The 20,061-nt window shown below is 55.8% G+C and overlaps 1 pseudogene; it reads right to left on the bottom strand.

Annotated features, from left to right (window-relative positions):
• Positions 1-20,061, bottom strand: part of LOC149272770 (kalirin-like) — a 31,844-nt pseudogene that overhangs the window by 3,413 nt on the left and 8,370 nt on the right.

Below are 20,061 nucleotides of genomic sequence, written 5' to 3'. Positions count from 1 at the left end.
TCCGTACACCACGGGGGCAAAGCATTAACGTATTATGCCCGGCTCCCCCCGCAAACGTTTTATTTAACCCTCTCCTATTCAGAATGGGGAATTTAGTGTGACGGGGCGTCCCGTCCGTCTGCCGAGGAGCTCGGCCAATCTCTGCATAGCTTTAGACAGGAAGCTCCTTGGTCGGAGATGCCCCGGGGGCCGCAGGGTATAGGTGGTCACTACTTACAGATACTGCCCTCCTGGGTGGCTTGGGGTTAAGCCACTTTTTCATGGTGTCCCCGTGTGTGCAGCGTGTCCTCCTGTGTCACGCGTGTGACCCGCGCAGAGGCTGCACGGAGCGGCGTTTACGCTGTCACTGCCTGCAGCAGATCACATGCGCGTCAGGAACGTCTTGTGATTTGCACAGACTGCGTTTACTGCCCTCACTCAGGGGCAAAACATAACCGCTCGCCGATGAGTGCAGGAGGAGGCGTCAGGGCTCAGAGGTAAGAGACTGCCTGCAACACGCGAGATCACACAGAGACAGCCGCCAGAGAGACAGCCGCCAGAGAGACAGCCGGTACAAACATCGTTACAATGAAACGCCCCTCCAGCTATAAACCCATTATATATGCGGGTCTGAAAGCAACCCCACCCCGCCAGCCCAGAGACATCACATATATATATATGATGCGTATAATACCAGTATTACCAGTATGACCAGTCTCCGTCCCAGTATACACTCTGCACACAGATTACTCACACAGTCTTAGAAGCCAAAGCGTGCTGCGCTCGGAGTACATACTCACTTACACCGAGCACTGTGTACATCGGCGGAGCGCTAAAACGGGGGCCACAGTCGCACCCAAAATCCGAGGTGCCCAGCTGGGCCAGCTGCAGTGATGATGGGAGAGGGACGTGGTGTGTATGTGTATTAAGCGAGTGTGTGTGTTCGTGCATAGTGTGGGTGTGAATGTACAGTGTTAGCATGATTGTGTGTGTCATCATATGGTATTAGAGTGTGTGTCAGTGGACGGTGTGAGGGTCAGTGTGTGTCAGTGGACGGTGTGAGCGTCAGTGTGTGTCAGTGGACGGTGTGAGGGTCAGTGTGTGTCAGTGGACGGTGTGAGGGTCAGTGTGTGTCAGTGGACGGTGTGAGCGTCAGTGTGTGTCAGCATATGGTAAATGAGTGTCAGGGTTAAGCCTAGGGTGGTGTGAGGGAGTGTGTGTATGTGTAAGTGTTTGGTGTTAGAGTGAGTAAAGTCACGTCCTACCTTGTCGCTGTCTACGGTGTTCTGCGAGGTCCGCGAGGCGATGGAGATGGTGTCCGGTTGGCTACTTCCGTCCCCCTGACTGTCCCCGTCTTCTAGGCCGTCCCTGGGAGAGAGAGAGAGAGACGCGCATGGACCTAACCAACGGAGCTGCTGTGACACTCTGAAGAAGAGACCTCCGAGGTCCTGAAAGCTTACATGAGTTATTATCAGAGAAGCCGGTTCCGCGTTCACCGGCAGAAATAAATTAAACCGTGAGCCGCGGCCCCGAAGTTTACCTCTTACTGTTGTTCCTCTGCTTTGCCGGGGTTTTGGGTGGCTGGATCGGCTCCTTCAGCGCCCCCTTCAGGTGGATCATCCTCTCCTGGATCACCTCGCGGATGTGTTTGATCCACTCCTGCTTCACCTCCATGTTGGACGCCTTTGGAAAGAAACACGTTAGGTGTTAAAATACCCCGAACCCCCCCAATGAAAGGGTCTTTTAAATATTCTGAGGGGCGGAGTCTGTTTTCAACATCACCCCCCCCAGGCGGCGGATCTCGGCTGTTTGTGGGTAAAGAAGCTTCATTTGTTTTTTGTTTGTCGTTCATGAAGTGCGACTCGCTGAAAGTCCGTGTTTTATTTCCGAGTGTTCATGGGCATAAATTATAATCTCACGTCGTGATGGAGGCTGAGTGCGTGTCATCAGTATCGGGGTTCAGAGGCTGAGTGCGGGTACTCGGTATCGGGGTTCAGAGGCTGAGTGCTGGTACTCGGTATCGGGGTTCAGAGGCTGAGTGAGGGTACTCGGTATCGGGGTTCAGAGGCTGAGTGCGTGTACTCGGTATCGGGGTTCAGAGGCTGAGTGCGTGTACTCGGTATCGCGGACTCACCTTCAGCACCGTCTTGTTATCGGAGGACGGCGTGCGGCCCGACCAGAGGGCAAACTTGCAGGAGTCTCCCTCGACGTGCTCCGTCACCCCGAGTTCTGAGGTCTGAAAGGGGAGAGAATCTGTAAGCGTGTTTTGGGGTGACGCGGCGCCCTCGCTGTCCACGTCTCAGGTGTCGGGTGTCAGGTTTACGTGGCATCCCATGGCGCGGCAGTATTTGGGGGGGGCGCATGCCGTGGCGCGGCGGCACCATGCGCGGGCGCTCACCTGCAGCTTGCTCTTGTAAACGTATTTGCTGCGACCGGCCGAGTCTTTGATCTCTTTGCAAAAAATGAGCGACATTTCGAAGAGGAAGAGGTGGCGGTCGCGCCCCTTCCGGATCAGGGATTTGGGGTCCCAAACCTGGAAGGAATCCTGAAGGATCAGCTCCCCCTGAACATCCAGATTCTCATCGAAGCCTGGAATGCGGGGAAGAGATTGTGTTACACGTCACGCGCCGGAGCACGACACGGATACACGTACAGGAGAGCGACACGGATACACGTACAGGAGAGCGACACGGATACACGTACAGGAGCGCGACACGGATACACGTACAGGAGCGCGACACGGATACACGTACAGGAGCGCGACACGGATACGCGTACAGGAGCGCAATACGGATACACGTACAGGAGCGCTACACGGATACGCGTACAGGAGCGCAAAACGGATACGCGTACAGGAGCGCGACACGGATACGCGTACAGGAGCGCGACACGGATACGCGTACAGGAGCGCGACACGGATACGCGTACAGGAGCGCGACACGGATACACGTACAGGAGTGTGACACGGATACACACAACAGAATGCGACACAGATACACACGCTGGAGTGTGACACGGATACATGTACACAAGAGCAACACGGATACACACAACAAAGCTCCTGCCAAAGGAGAGCTTTGCCCACGTACACGTGACACGCGGTGAGCGTGTGATTACCTTCCATCATGCTGACATGCATGGCATCGTTGGCCCTCTTGGGGACGGAGAGCATCACCTCCAGGCCGTCCTTAATCTCTCCTTTCCCTTCTTCGCAGCAGGTGAGGAGCTCCTGCGGGAGAGACGCGCGCTTTAAAGATCCAGTTCCACTGAACGGCCCCCACGCTTAATATCACGCGACGCTCTGTGACAAGCGGTGCCTGCGTGGGCTTTACCGACTCGCCAGAGACCGCTAGGTGTGAAACGCAGTGCATAATATCAGGGGGTGCTCGCATTTACTGAACCCGAGGTGGCATATATGGGGTTTAACGTGGCACATGCGGGGTTAAACGTGGCACACGCGGGGTTAAACGTGGCACACGCGGGGTTAAACGTGGCACACGCGGGGTTAAACGTGGCACACGCGGGGTTAAACGTGGCGCTCTGGTCCGTACCTTGAGCAGAAGCTGGTACTTGGTGATCCTCTGAACCGGTTTAATGAGATAGGAGGAGATGGAATTGGCCAATCCATGTCTTTGTTGGATTTCCTGCCAATCAAAGAAAGAGCGATCAGAAACTGCCCCACAAAGTGCCCCATGGCCCCTGTGGCCCCCCGCCAGGTACCTACATCAAAGAAGGAGCCCGCATGCTCCAGGATGAGCTGGCTGGAGTCCGGCTTGTTCTTGCAGTACGTCACGTACATCTGGAACTTGTCGGCCTGAGGAACGCGAAACGTGTTAGGAGAGACGGGGCAACTAAGACAGGCGAGTCCCACGCAGCAGGTGCAATTCTGGTGCAAAGTGACAGGAAGTGGAGCAATCACTGTAGCAACCATGCTCCGGATGATTGCTCCACATTTACCGCGTTTCTCCACATTTACCGCGTTACCGTGTCGGGGGGTAATTATAACTGCCGGGGGGTATTATAAATGCCGGGGGGGAGATGCGCGGATGTGACATTACCCAGGTGACGAAGCAATGTCCCACGTCTTCCGGCAGCTGCTCGTACTTCTCCAGCTCCTTCAGGAAGATGCTGCGAAAGACACCGAGAGCAAAGCGTGAGTACAGACTGCGTGAGTACGGGCTGGAGGAGAGACTGGGGGAGCGAGGAGGAGAGACGGGGGGAGCGAGGAGGAGAGACGGGGGGAGCGAGGAGAAGAGAAGGGGGGCGAAGAGGAGAGACGGGGGAGCGAGGAGGAGAGACGGGGGAGCGAGGAGGAGAGACAGGGGGAGCGAGGAGGAGAGACAGGGGGAGCGAGGAGGAGAGACAGGGGGAGCGAGGAGGAGAGACAGGGGGAGCGAGGAGGAGAGACAGGGGGAGCGAGGAGGAGAGACAGGGGGAGCGAGGAGGAGAGACGGGGGAGTGAGGAGGAGAGACGGGGAGCGAGGAGGAGAGACGGGGGAGCGAGGAGGAGAGACGAGGAGAGACAGGAGGAGCGCAGAGGAGAGAGCCGGGGAGCGTGGGGGACGAGAGGTGCGTGGAGGAGAGGCGTGGAGGGGAGAGACGGAGACGGGGGGAGAGGCGCGGGGAGGAGACGGAGACGGGGGGGCACGTGGCGGCCGCGCTCACTTATTGTGGAAGTCGTAGATCTCCTGGATGTTGCCGAAGACGATGTGCTCCTTGTTGAGGATCCCGTGAGGAATCTCCTCCACGCCGCTCGTCATCTCCCACAGGTAGGTCTGGAGGGGAAGGAATCCCCGGATCAGCACCGGGGGCTACAAATCCTAATACCCCAACCCGGGGCCAATAAACTCAACGGCACGGCTCGCTCAACCCAACCCCCCCCCCCGGGGGGGGCACTGACTTTCGATGCTAGAAGCTCGTTAGTAATACGTTGCCGGGGGGTATCCGTGCGGCCCCCCATCCCCCTTCCCAGCCGTTACCTCCATGCACTCGTGCAGGTCCCGGACGTACGCTTTCTCCGTCTGCAGCAGCTCGGCCATGATGAACCTGCAGGGAAGCAAAGAAAGAGTCAGCGGGGGAGCAGCGAGGGGCCGTGTGGCCCCACGGCGGGCAGATTATCATACGGGGGCATCCAGGACAAAGTTCCTGGGGCTCCCAGTGTTCGGGAAATCAAATTATTCCTCCCCGTCTGCCGGGTCCCATCATTAAACCCACTCCTTGTTTCAAACACTGGCCCCGGAATCGCTGCACACGGGGCCCCTGGAATCCTAGAGAGGCCCGCAGTCCTATTATTTGGAATAAATATCCGAGCCCATGCGCTACGGCCATGCAAGCGACACGCGGGGGGGGGGGGAATGCCCCCTACAGGTGGCTCCCATGATGGCAGAAAGCAATGGCGGGGGCCAGGGACGGACAGCTTCCCAGGACCTGATCCGTGGCTCCCTGCGGATAGACCCCAACCACTAAACCCGCGTCTCGGCCACATACTCTTTCTTCCGAGCCGATTTCCTCTTCTCTTCGTTCAGCTCGTGGCCGGCGTCTCGTAATTTCACCTCCGGGTCGCTCAGGATGGCGGGAATAATATCAAGTTCCAGGTCTTTATTGTCCTGTAAGAGAATAAGAGCAGTACGTACATGGAGTTGCCTCCCAGGAGAGGTGGCTGTGACATTTGTGGGCTGAGTAATGAGTGAAAACCAAACCAGCACCCCCCCCCGGCCCCCTGAGGCGGCGGCGCCCGCTGGACGTGATAAAGTACCTCGGTGCTGATGCCGAGGGCCCGGTGTAGCACACACTGGTATTTGCCCATGCGCAGCGAGAAGTCCCGGTAATGCTTGTTCACCGTGGTCACCCATTTCTTCAGCTCGGTGGCGTGGACGTGGCCCTTCTCCACGAAGCTGTCGGCCAGCTGGATCAGGAGCCTCACCTTCTCCTTCGTTTGCTTTCGAGAGAAATAACATAATTACTACAGAAAATATTAACCCTTTCCCTACTAAACTCCAGCGGTGAAGGCGTTAAACTGGGGGGGGGCATATGGGAACACATGCACACGTGTCAGAAGCATGTGGGAACACACACACGTGTCAGGTGCCTCCACGAACATACACACATACGTGTTTTCCGGTTAGATATTATATCACAGAATGGAGAGGACCCCGGCAGGGAAGAGGTTAATGGACCGGATGAGCTGCTGCGGAGGCCGTTCCGGGTTTTATTACCTTGGCCGGGATCTGGAACTCTTCATACTGCTTCAGGAGCTCCTGAGCCTCCTCCATGCGCTCCCCGGGAGACGAGTGCGTCAGGAGGTAATGTTCCCCCGCTTCCTGAATCCAGTCTAACGCCTGCGCAGCACAAACATACCCGGGGGTTAATGCGATACAGGGGTACCCAGATACCCGGGGGTTAATGCGATACAGGGGTACCCAGATACCCGGGGGTTAATGCGATACAGGGGTACCCAGATACCCGGGGGTTAATGCGATACAGGGGTACCCAGATACCCGGGGGTTAATGCGATACAGGGGTACCCAGATACCCGGGGGTTAATGCGATACAGGGGTACCCAGATACCCGGGGGTTAATGCGATACAGGGGTACCCAGATACCCGGGTATTAATACAGTACAGGGGTACCCAGATACCCGGATATTAGCACAGTACAGGGGTACCCAGATACCCGGGTATTAGTGCGACACAGGGGTACCCAGATACTCGGGTATTAATACAGTACAGGGGTACCCAGATACCCGGGTATTAATACAGTACAGGGGTACCCAGATACCCGGGTATTAGTGCGACACAGGGGTACCCAGATACTCGGGTATTAATACAGTACAGGGGTACCCAGATACCCGGGTATTAATACAGTACAGGGGTACCCAGATACCCTGGTATTAATACAGTACAGGGGTACCCAGATACCCTGGTATTAATACAGTACAGGGGTACCCAGATACCCGGGTATTAATACAGTACAGAGGTACCCAGATACCCTGGTATTAATACAGTACAGGGGTACCCAGATACCCGGGTATTAATACAGTACAGGGGTACCCAGATACCCGGGTATTAATACAGTACAGGGGTACCCAGATACCCGGGTATTAATACAGTACAGGGGTACCCAGATACCCGGGTATTAGCACAGTACAGGTGAGTTCAGTTACCCGGGTATTAGTGCGATACAGGCGGTCATACACCCCAGTAACCGGAGTGCGAGGTAAGAGAGACAGTTTAAGGTACTGGGGTATCAGTAAGATGCGTGGTTGCAGGTAAGCGGGAGCCGCCGTGTCGTTACCCACGTGGCGGCCGCTGCCGGTCGGCGTTCCCTGCGTCTCCTCCCTCACCTGCTTGGCGCTCCTCTCGAAGACGATGTACTGCTGGCACTGGTCCAGGCGCCGCTTCTTCAAGGTCCAGAAATGCAGAACGCGGTTCTCCCGCTGCAGCAGCTCGCTCAGGATGGCTGCAGGAGACACGGGATCACTAAACGCATTACATGCGGCTCGGCCAACGCGGTGCCACACGCGTGACACGTCCGGCAGGGGCCTCTCACCTTTGACTTGCTGCTCGGGGCCACGCGTGTGAGGGGCCGCTCCTGGCATACTGACGTTATTCCTGTGAATGTATTTTAGGAAAACCTCGGCATTCCTTCGCGCCAACGTGCAGGCCTGGAAGAGACGGGGGCATCAGACCCGGACGGTACGGAGATACCCCTTCCCACGGATCACGGGGGCAACTAACAGCCTCACCTTCAGAAACGCCTCCTTCTGCTCCAGGTGCTTGCTGATCAGAGGCATCACATGGTCCGTTTCAGCCACGGGCCCCAGCTTGTCGTGGCCCCTGCACCAGTCCTCGTCTCTGCGGTATTCCTGCTCCAGGCTTTCCAGGACGCTGCAAACCTGAGGCACACGGAGGGGCATTAAATACCAACACGCCTTCGTGAGATACCCCGGCTGGGGCATTATCAGAGTCCGACCTACCCTGAACTCCCATCCCTTACGCCGTATAACCCATCTAAACGAGCCACGATTTCTCTGCGACCGGACACACCGGCCCCCTGTCACACTGGCCCCCTGTCACACCGGCCCCCCGCATATCCCTGTCATGTATTATCTCTCCAGTTCCGTGATACTCGTTACCCTCTAACTGCCGTATCCCGTGGCTCCTGCCCCGCATCGCACGCCCCTCGTCGCATCTCTCTCTGGATGTTAGCCCCTCCGGACCGACCTGCTCCGAGGTTTTATAGAAGGCCACGGACGCGTTCACCAGCTTCAGCCGGTCCTCCATCTTTAGCATGAGCTGCTGCCAGTGGAGCGCCACCTTCTCGGCACATTCCCGGATGGCGTCGGCGTCGTAATGTCCGGCCTGCAGCAAAGCCTCGGCCTTCTGCTGGACCTGCAAGGCGCTCTGATGCGTCTTCTGCAGCGAGCTGGCGTGGAAAAGGGACTGCGGCGGAAACGGGGAGAATAAAGAGAATGCGCGTGAATACCCCGAGCGGCTGCATCAGATCATCACAATACGGGCCGGAGTCTGGGGGGCTGCGGCGTGGTTTTCCACCAACGACCAGACATTACGGGGGTCCTCCAGCCCCGTGCAGGGTTTTGGGTAGCGGACGCAGCTCAGTCCTTTCCGCTGCACAAAGGTCTCATACACATTAAACAAGATTGCACACGCGTGTCTGTGGTGACCGGCAGCGCGTGGCACACGTGAGATCAGAGACAGACGGGCGAGATGTTGGCCCGGCTTGGGCTTCGAGCTGTAACAACGAGCCGAGATCCCACGGCTGACACCAACACTCTGCGCTCTGGAACCTCGCATAGAACCCGGAGGGTATAAAGGAGAAGACGGGGCCCTGACCACGATGGCAGCATCTACCGGGCCCTGACCACCATGGCAGCATCTACCGGGCCCTGACCACCATGGCAGCATCTACCGGGCCCTGACCACCATGGCAGCATCTACCGGGCCCTGACCACCATGGCAGCATCTACCGGGCCCTGACCACCATGGCAGCATCTACCGGGCCCTGACCACCATGGCAGCATCTACCGGGCCCCGAGAACATTTAGCTTCATGCGACCAACGCAGAGGATTTGTGGGGGGAACGCGACCCCTCTGATTACTGCACGACGCGTGGAATTCCCTAAATACTCAGCAGATCTAGGAATGCGTTCAGCGGAAGTCACCTCGATGGCCATCTGGAACTGCTCGTGTTCTCTCTGGAGCTGCTCGGCCTCCGACAGGGAACTGGCGTTAACCAGACTGGCGTTCAGCATGGACTCCCCGTTACGGATCCAGCCCAGAACCTGAAAGAAAACGACAGAATGAGGGACTCCGGGGGGCAGTGACCGAGCTCCTCGGGGGCCGGCAGCACAAAAGAAACATTTCATTCTGTGTGTTACGGGGGCCGGCAAATCCAGAACCCCAAAAGCCCATTAAACACACGCGGCTCTCGTTACCGGGTGAGATGCACTCGGGGGGAGTCTCCAGTGGCTGTTAGGGGTAAGAAGGGATTAAGATCTCAGTCGCTGCTGAGCGGAAGGCGGCCGTATCGCTGCACAGCTGTAGCCACGTTCAGCGCAGGACTCACCTGTTTGACCTCGGCCTGCAGGTGGCGGAGCTGCAGACACTGTTCCAGCCGCTTGTGGGTCTGCTCGGCGTTCACCTCCAGCTCGTGCTGCTTGTCGTGGAGAAACTCGAGCAGTTCCTGGACCTGCGTGGCGAGGTCCGTGTCCTTCTCACAGATCAGCTCGATACCTGAGATCAGAGAGCAGAGATTAAGAGGCAGCGAGACCGCAACGAGAGAGACTACAACAAGCACGACCGCAACGAGAGAGTCCACAACGAGCGAGACCACAACGAGAGAGACTACAACAAGCGCGACCGCAACGAGAGAGACCGCAACAAGCGTGACCGCAATTAGAGAGACCACAACGAGAGAGACCACAACGAGAGAGACTACAACAAGCGCGACCGCAACGAGAGAGACCGCAACGAGAGAGACCGCAACGAGCGACACTGCAACGATTGACACCGCAACGAGAGAGACTATACACGTTCCATTAGTGCAATATCTACCCTACTATGTCCCGGACCGTCGCAGAGGTTGCGAGACAGCCACAGATTTGACACGGACACGCGTTACCTGACGCCTGCACCTCCATGATGTACTGGTGTAAGTCCTGCCCCTGCTGGATCACCTCGAACGTCATGTTGTTCGTGGCCAGTTTCCGCTCCTTGTGCCGCTGCAGCCGCTGCTCAGCCAGGTTCAGATCCTCCGTGTTAAAATCGTTCATCTGTCGGAGAAGATCCTCATTCCAGGCGTCCAGCTCCGCCGTCACCTGCGTGTTACATGTAACATGAAACGGTCACGCCAGCGGGTATGGGACGAGCCGCCGCGACTTCTTGCAAGGAAACAACGCAAAAGCCCAACCAGCAAATGCACCGCAACTGCAATAAATGCGTCCGGCATATCGTTAGAAGAAGCTGTGTTACCCCTGCGATGCGCTGTCTGACAATTAAATGGTTAAGAACAGGCACCGCATTTTAATTTGCTGTACTAAGTTGATCGCTCCCATGAGTGTTGCATGAGATGTTTTGAGTGCTGTTTTCTGGGGGAAGTAATTCACTGGCGCACTCGCTCTAAATATCCCTGCCGCCGACTCACGTGGGGAGAGCAGAATTCGATTAACCTTTTAAATGTTACGAAAATAATTATCAAAAAGAATTAAAAACATCCCAAACTTCGTAATTAGCAGAATGAAACAGACCAACTACCCAAATCTGCCTCTTTTATCGGCTCCTTAAACCAGCCGGCTGGCCATATACCCCGCCGGCACAGAACTTCCAGCGTGAGGGTACAGGGAGGCACCACGGGCTGCGCCACCAGCCGGCTCCCTCTATCAGATGCCCCAGACTGAAATCAGCCTCCTGCGAAAGGAGGAAAAATGGCCCAGGAAACGAAGCTGGGAATCTTTCTCCATAACACTAAGTTCCCTTAAAAGTAAGATACAATGAAATGGCAGACCACTGTTTTCGCAGGCGGTCCGCGCAGGCACAGGCGCTGGCAGGGTGCCCTCACCTCGATGGTGTACTGCTCGAAGATGCGCAGCTGCAGGAAGATGTCCAGCTTTATCTTCCTCTCGTGGAAAAGATCCTCCATCTGGACCTGAGCCTCGTCCAGCTGCTGCAGCACCGTCTCGATGTGGCTGATCGAGCTGTTGTGCGGAGCCTTATTGCTGGAAACGGCGGAGTCCCTGTAAACGGGCCAAAGGGGCCAGAAGGATGAGGACTGTAAGCAGGGGCCACACGGGGCCGCCGGACAGAATTAAAATATCCCGGCCACAGGACGATATGTGGACTGGAAATGGAGTAAGAGTGTCCTGAGGCCACGAGATCCCAGTTGGAGACTATCGGATTACATTCAGAGGTCATACGGATCACGCATGCGCAGTCACCGTGGAGTGCGGACTCACCTGAGTTGCTGTATGAGGTCTTCTCCCTCTTTGATGACGTTGAGGGTGCCGTCCAGTGTCGCCGTCTGCTGCTGCTGGAACTGTTTGATCAACTCCTGAACGGCATCCACCGAGTCGGCACAGACGTCCTCCAACAGCTCCTTCTGGAGATCTTCCATCCACGTCCACAGCTGGGAACACAGACAGCCTTACTGAGTGACAGACGGCCACTTCGGACAGAACCGCCGGGAGACAGCGACCTCAGACAGAACCGCCGGGAGGCAGCGACCTCAGACAGAACCGCCGGGAGGCAGCGGCCTCAGACAGAACCGCCGGGAGGCAGCGGCCTCAGACAGAACCCCCGGGAGGCAGCGACCTCGGACAGAACCGCCGGGAGGCAGCGACCTCAGACAGAACCCCCGGGAGGCAGCAGCCTCGGACAGAACCCCCGGGAGGCAGCAGCCTCGGACAGAACCCCCGGGAGGCAGCGGCCTCAGACAGAACCCCCGGGAGGCAGCAGCCTCGGACAGAACCCCCGGGAGGCAGCAGCCTCGGACAGAACCCCCGGGAGGCAGAGACCTCGGACAGAACCCCCGGGAGGCAGCAGCCTCGGACAGAACCCCCGGGAGGCAGAGACCTCGGACAGAACCCCCGGGAGGCAGAGACCTCGGACAGAACCCCCGGGAGGCAGAGACCTCGGACAGAACCCCCGGGAGGCAGCGGCCTCAGACAGAACCCCCGGGAGGCAGCGGCCTCAGACAGAACCCCCGGGAGGCAGCAGCCTCGGACAGAGACTCCAGTGGCCCCCACTCTCCCCCACGGACCCTCTTACCTCCTTGGTGTGACTGTGGAACGAGACAGACATGTCCAGAAGCAGCTTCCTCTGCTCCACACGTCGCACAAAGTCCTGGATCCGGACCTCGAGGTGCCTGGCCGCCTTGTAGATCTCCTCGGGGTCGCATTCACCGGTCTGGGCCAGCTGCTCGGCGGCCTCCAGCAGCTTGTCGGCATTGGTGTACGTGTTCTGGGGGGACCCAAAATTAACCGCGTGAGGGCTGGGTTGGTACCGCGTTCACCGTGAAGGGGTCCGACTTGTTAATTTTGCTTCCCCCACCCGTGGTACAAGGCCGCCCCTCTGCCTTCACTCAAAGGGAACATAAACCGGTCACGTTGCAGCAGCCTGAGCGGCCGCCCAGCTTCGCCCACCTCGGGTTATAAATTTATACAAAACATTCCAGTTTTACCAATATGAGTTAATCTGTAATTCAATGGCAGCAGCTGTCAGATAACCCAGGAACCCCTGAACTAGGACGGCAGGACCAGGGGGTTCCAATAGTGATGAGACCCTATATGCATGGAACGGCCTCCCAGCAGAGGTGGTAGAGGGTAATACAATGAGGGTATTAAACATGCATGGGATAGACATACGGCTCCTGAATCTAAGACGAGACCAACGACTGATTAAGGTTTTTACAGCAGGAGAGACGGGCGACTAGACGTGAAAGATCGTGTCTCTATGATTAGGTGTCCGGACGGCCCCGGTGGCCCCAAACTGCTATAGAAACAGTTAATGTGTTTAGGGGTCTTCGGTACGGAACGCATTAAAGCTCACGTAATATCGCCTGCTGCGGCCGTAGCGCTCCCATCTAGCAGAGGTGGGAGGTGAGGGGCCGCGTGTGGATTTTAGGACACGGCAGCTACTTTCTGCCCCCTCCATCCAGCTGATTGCCGGAGCTGCTATAGTTTAAGGACTAAAATTAGCCCCTGACGGCACATGGAGTGGGTTTCTGGGGGTGGATGCTGGTGGGATGCGTGGCGCATGGTTGCTATGGGAGGTTGCCATGGTTACTGAAGACTCCCACTAGACTCATCACATGCAATTTGCATGAATCTGGCACGGGCTGCAGCAGCGCATGCGCATTACCCCATTACGCTGGAGGGGTTATTAATGCATTTTATCTGATTCTAAAACACTAAATGCCTGTTAATTGTCCACAAAGGGAAACAGTTCTGCCCCATTCTCTGAAGAAGCCCCCCGCTAGTCTATGGAGGGTGATGTACTGGATCGGGTTCAGTCTCCAGGGCGTCCCTCCTCTGTAGATATTCCCATCAGGGTGCGATTTTTTTTGGAATCTACCCCATTTGCGTCAGATGGTCTATTTATTAACCCTCGAGGGAGAGTTAGAGCTGAAACATCCCATCCACCCCCCGTGTATTAACCCCCTGCCGAGGGACCAGTGCCATGCGGCGATACCTGCGCCACTTCCTCAAAGTCATCGTGCCTCTTCTGCAGAGCTCGCGCTCGGTGCAATGACTTCCCCACCCCGGTGTGTTTGCTCAGGAAAGCTTCCCCGTGATTCTCGATCCAGTCCAGAACCTGCAGCGACAAAAAGAAACGGAACGTCAGCCAACAAACTCGTGGACACGTCACGTGTTACCGGAAGCGTCTCTCGCTGCCCGGGCCTCTCGCCCCCCGCGCCTCTCTCGCTCCCCGGGCCTCTCGTCCCCCGCGCCTCTCTCGCTCCCCGCGCCTTCTCGCCCCCTGCGTCTCTCGCTGCCCGGGCCTCTCGCCCCCCCGCCCCTCTCTCGCTCCCTGCGTCTCTCGCTCCCCGCGCCTCTCTCGCTCCCCGCGCCTCTCTCGCCCCCCACACCTCTCTCGCCCCCCTGCGTCTCTCACTGCCCGGCCCTCTCGCCCCCCGCGCCTCTCTCGCCCCCCACGTCTCTCGCTGCCCGGGCCTCTCGCCCCCCCGCCCCTCTCTCGCCCCCCAGCCCCTCTCTCGCTCCCTGCGTCTCTCGCTGCCCGGGCCTCTCTCGCTCCCCGCTTCTCTCTTGCCCCCCCCCCACGCCTCTCTCGCTCCCCGCTTCTCTCTCGCCCCCCTGCGCCGATACTTGTCAGATATTAGAGGTCGGAGAAGCTGAGATCTCAGCTTTAAACCCCCAGAGCATGTAATGAGTGCCTCGGACCAGCAGGTGGCGCACGTCAGCCGGCAGATACAGATACATTGTAACAGCCTGCAACTCACGCGTGACTTCTGAACACTCACAGTAACTGCATGCATATGTCATGAAACATGCCTAGAGCACGTGCTGTAATCTGCAGCCATGTCAGTGACACGCCTGATAAGCCGTGTTAATTCACACAGCCTGTGCAGGGATTATAATACGTTATATCAGATCGAAGGTGTGCCAAGAGCTTACACTCTGCCGCATAAAATCTCTAAAAATTTCAGTTTTTCCCAATTTCTGCAGCCGTAGTACCACTGAGTAATTCCAAATGATAAAGCTGACAGCAGGTAACAGAAAGGGTTAATGGGTTGTAGATCTGTAGGCTGTAGATCTCTTGTCCCATCACGCTCACCATTAACCCCACACACGCCATCACACCCTCGCCATGAAGCTACCTACACAACGCGTCCTACGCTCCCTGACACCATCTGGCCTGACCAAGGGCCACTGAGCGCAGGTGACCAGACGCGCATGCATGAAGGACGCATGGCGCAGTGACGCTAATGCAGACTACGGCTAAAGGAATCATCAAGTCACATTAATCCAGACGGGAAAAGGTTAACGATGGGGGATGGCGAGATGATGGAGCGTGTAATCATTTCTCTTTGTTGATGGAATGGGAATTATGGTTGCCATGGTAACTGTAAAACTATTTCTCATACTCGAATCCGAGGCGTATTGTGTTCCGCTCACAGCGGAGGCAGAACGTGTGTCGGTGGAACTGAAAGCTCAACGTCACTTCTGCCGTGCGCTGCTTTAACCCTTTCAGCGCCACAGACAGGAGACACTGACAGCGCCGTAGCCTGGCCAGGATCCTGTGCCTTTAAAATGGCAAAAGATCCTGAATTAGTCAGTTCCTCGGCTTCAATAAACGTCACTTTTACTTTTTCTCCCGTATTGTTTGCAGGATGGCATGAAAATTGTTAAATTTAAATTTTCCTGCCAATAACGTGGCTGCCGCGATCTCCAGGACCCATCAATCTGCTCCCGCGGTGATCGGCGATCAATAATCACCTCCACGGGCAGAGAAATGCATTTTTCTTCCTAAGACGTGATTCATCAAAATCAGCGCTACGAGGAAGTCGAGTTAATTAATCGACTCAGAGGCTCCGATCGCTTAACGAGTCGCTCTGACAGAGACCGACGGACCTTGTCCTGCGATTTTAACCCTCTGGTAGCCAGAGATACATTTACTGTCCCGGGTGTTTTAATTAACATCCCCCCAGGACACAAGATGTCTTCCGCGAACATTTTCAATGCTGCACCAGATTTCCGGCGGTCAGTAACAGGAGCGAGTGGATTTGCGCTGCTCACCTGTTGGACGTCCTGCTGGAACACGCAGAGCTGCAGCCTCTGGTGGAGCCGGACCTTGCGGTGTTGCCAGATGCTCTCAAGCCTCCGCTGGTGGTGGAGGACCTCGTGGACCACGTCTAGTACCTGGTGGACAGCCTTGGAGTAGTTGGCGGTGGCCGTCAGGGACTCCGAGTTCCCGGGACTCAGTGGCCGCTGCAGCACATCCAGCAGCGCCTTCCCGTCTTGGCTGACCTGGAGGAAGAGCCGGTCAGAAAACAGTGCGTTATGCTCTACTATATCACTGATCTTATGGGCCCGGGGCCCCGACATTCCCGGCACCCCTACCCAAACCATGGGGTCAGAGGTCACGTCATCTAATTCTCACCCTAATGAAACCCTGCAAGATTCCCAGACAAACCTAGGGGCCCCAACCTTGAGCTGGCCGACATCCAGTCTTATCACCCCCAGCCAGCCCCGCGGTTCTGTTCGGGAAGGAGTTTGCCCGTTTCTTGTACATTTCTGCCCGATTTGCTCAGCTGGCAGGGAAGACGCCCCATAAAATGACGTCCCCGCCCCCCCGGGGGGTCCTCACCTCGGCGTACGCCTGCGTGACCTCCTCGTATAGCGTTTGGTGATGATGAATGGCCATCTCCAGCCCCTGCATTTCGGACGGCAGACCCCCATCGTTACACAGCTTGCACCACGTGTCCACGCCAGACAGAAACTGAAACAAAGCCAAGCATTCCTCACATTCCAAAAACAGCCGAGACCCCCTCCCCCAATTTCATAACCCGCCGACCCGGCGGCTGCCTGCAGAGTATCTCTGCTCCCGGGGCCGCCGGCCGGGAGATTCTGACACCGTAACGCCGAGCCTCGCCTTTACGAGCAGAGAGACACGCGGCTTCCGCTCTCACTGGCCGATCCTGTCACATGACAGGAAGTAGGAAGCTCTCTGCGCCATCTTTTGTCAAACTGCGAGAAGCACTGCTGCAAGAGAGGGGCCCCTGCGCCAAGTGGCCTCCATCTGGCCCCCGGCACTACATGTACATAAACTACACTGCAGCAAGCGGGGGCCCCGAGACAAATGCCTCGTTTGCCCCATTGTTAATTTGTGTGAAGCTCAGCGCATGCATCGCGCGGCAGGGGCCCGGATCCGCTCCACGCTCCAAACTCCCACATCATTATCTCAAGGATCGGAGCTGCTTGGCCTTCACTTCAAAGGCAACAGCCGCGCATGTCTGCCAGGCCTGCGTCCGCTACACAGGAACGAGCGCAGCCGGGAGGACCGCTGGCGGAAAAACGGCTCTGGAGGCAAAAGAAAATCTCTTGGGAGTTCAACAATTTATCCGTTTTGTCCTTAATGAGTCCGCGCAGAAAAACACAAACTGTAACTGAGGCACGACGGAGGATTCCAGAAAAAAAGGTCCGGGAAGCGCGTACCGGGTGATGGCCAAAAGCATAACGAGGGGCCAAAGCGCGCAGGATGAACACCCGGGAAATCGAGCCGCCAGATCCCCCAAACCAGTCTGGTTACTAATGGGTTAATGGTTAGGAATTTATTGTTTCCTGTAATATTCCCGCTTCCTGATCCTTTACAGGCTCCGCAGATAAATTCTCTGGGAATTGATTCGTTATTCCCGCGGCTCACCTGCTCGGCCTTCTGGTGGAACACGGCTGACATGGCGAGGATGGCGCTCCTCTCGTCCAGCGCCGCCGCGAAGCTCTTCCACTCCTGGTCCAGCTGGGTGGAGATCTGCTTGATCTGCTGAGACGCGTAATGGCCGGCTTCGATGAGCCGCGACGCCACGGACATGATGCGGTTAATGTTCACGTACGCGTTCTGAAACGGGAGAAAACGGGAGAAACCGACGGTTACGGCCACGCTGGAAAGGGTTAAACGAGCAAAAAATTTACGGCCGCAGCGGCAAAACCTACTGCAGTTCTACTGAACTCTCTATATGTTCTCATTCTTTATAATCTATACAACCAATATGACCTATATAATCTATATAAAGTATATAATACATATACAACCCATATACAATCCAAATAATCTATATAACCGATATATACTATATAATAGAATCTATACAACCAGTATGATCTATATAATCTATATAAAGTATATAATACAATCCACATAATTTATATAATACATACAACCCATATCCAGTCTCAATAATCAATATAAACTATATAATCTATACAATCTAATCTATATAAACCATACAGTCTAAATAATCTATACAATCCACATAATTTATACAATTTAAAAAATCAATATAACAATCTATAAAATCTATATGATTTCTATAATATATAACATCCTATATAATCTATATAACTAATATGACCTATATAATCTATATAAAGTATATAATACATATACAACCCATAACGTGTAAATAATCGACCCAACTATATAATATAATCTATACAGTCCAAATAATGTATATAAACGTTATGATCTATAGAACGTATACAGTCTCAACAATCTATACAGTTTATATCATGTAAATGTATAGAATCAGAGCCCAAAGAGCGGCTACTTGGACGGCCCCTGAATTATACGAAGAATAATCCTCTGCCTCTGATGTTTAAAGAAAGATTGAAGCTGAAATGCCTTCCTGCCCCATTTCCCTCCCCGGGGTAGGCATTAGTGGGGTGCATTTCTAGACATTTCTCATCGGTCACCCCAAATATACCCCTCCGCAGCCCCGTCTTTAACATCTGCCCCGAGCGAGGGAGGCAGCGCCTCTCACAGCAAAAGTGAATCTATGGCCATGAGAGGGTTAAACCACAGAGCATCAGCCAAGTAACAACAATGAGAAAGGACTGAGGGGTAACAGACGGCCCCGGGGGCCGCACAGACCCCGAACGCCGCCGAGCAGACGGGACATGCGGCATTAATTATCTTCACATCAGTGAACTGCAGAGCGTTCTTTAATCGCAGCGTCAATCAATCCAACAAAGAGCCGCAGATCCTTCCGCTCCGCAGATCCTCCCGCTCCGCAGATCACCTCGCTCCGCAGATCACCTCGCTCCGCAGATCCTCCCGCCCCACAGATCACCTCGCTCCGCAGATCCTCCCGCTCCGCAGATCACCTCGCTCTGCAGATCACCTCGCTCCGCAGATCCTCCCGCCCCGCAGATCACCTCGCTCCGCAGATCCTCCAGCCCCACAGATCACCTCGCTCCGCAGATCACCTCGCTCTGCAGCAGATCCTCCCGCTCCGCAGATCACCTCGCTCCGCAGATCCTCCCGCTCCACAGATCACCTCGCTCTGCAGCAGATCCTCCCGCTCCGCAGATCACCTCGCTCCGCAGATCCTCCCGCTCCGCAGATCACCTCACTCTGCAGCAGATCCTCCCGCTCCGCAGATCACCTCACTCTGCAGATCCTCCCGCTCCGCAGATCACCTCACTCTGCAGCAGATCCTCCCGCTCCGCAGATCCCCTCGCTCCGCAGATCGTCCCACTGCGGGGACAGCCTCCAACAAGCAGGGCTCATACCTGCCAAGTGGCCCTGTGTAGTTTGCCAAGTACCTCTTTCTGCCCTCAAACCCCTGATTTCCCTCGTTCCTCCGCCATGTTCCTCTTTCCTTCCTTGTGTCTCTCTCTTCACCCTTAATGCCCCTCTCTCCTCCCCTGATGCCTCCCTCTCCTTCCCTGATGCCCCACTTTTCTGGGAGCTCAGAGTGCTTGCTGGGTATGAGGCTATCACATGGTTTAAAAGCATAGAATCAAGAAACTTATTCTGCAACTATGGCAACAAAATCTTTCAGGATCACCTTCTTGTGAGAACGCGGCTGAGGTTGGGTTCCAGATGCGTGATTCCTGGAAAAAAACCTGACAGCATGCAGGCATCCTCTCGCACTCCAACTACCGTTATCCTCAGCCAGCCATGGAAAGCATCCGACTGCCCCCCCTCCAGCCCCCCTTCATCGTCTTTACACTTCAGCTCCTGCTGTCAGAATTTACAGCCACGTGCAGGAGGGGTCGCCCCAAAGCGCCTCTCCATGGGATACTCCTGGCATCAAATAAACCTCCAGATTTATTGCGGAGGAGGCCGGCTGGATCCCCGCTCCCTGCACAGACAACCCCTTCTTCTCCTTTCTCCCTAAAGCCCAGTAACTAATTCTAAAAAGCTGCTCATATAATAGGGGGGGCGCATTCCACGCGCCTCATCAGGGGGGGTTGGGTCGGGTCAAATACTGCGCGAGTTACTCCGTATAAACCCCCTAACACCCGCCTGGATTAGATACCTGGAACAGCCATCCAGACGATGTGGTCAGAGCACAACTTAATGTGCAGTTTAAAAAAAAGCTCGGTGA

Source organism: Sceloporus occidentalis, unplaced genomic scaffold, assembly GCF_023333645.1.
Source record: "Sceloporus occidentalis isolate IW3139 unplaced genomic scaffold, rSceOcc1.0.p SCAF_420, whole genome shotgun sequence".
Lineage (NCBI taxonomy): Eukaryota > Metazoa > Chordata > Lepidosauria > Squamata > Phrynosomatidae > Sceloporus > Sceloporus occidentalis.
The sequence above is the reverse complement of the archived record's forward strand: the minus strand, read 5'-3'. Positions and strand labels throughout refer to the sequence as shown.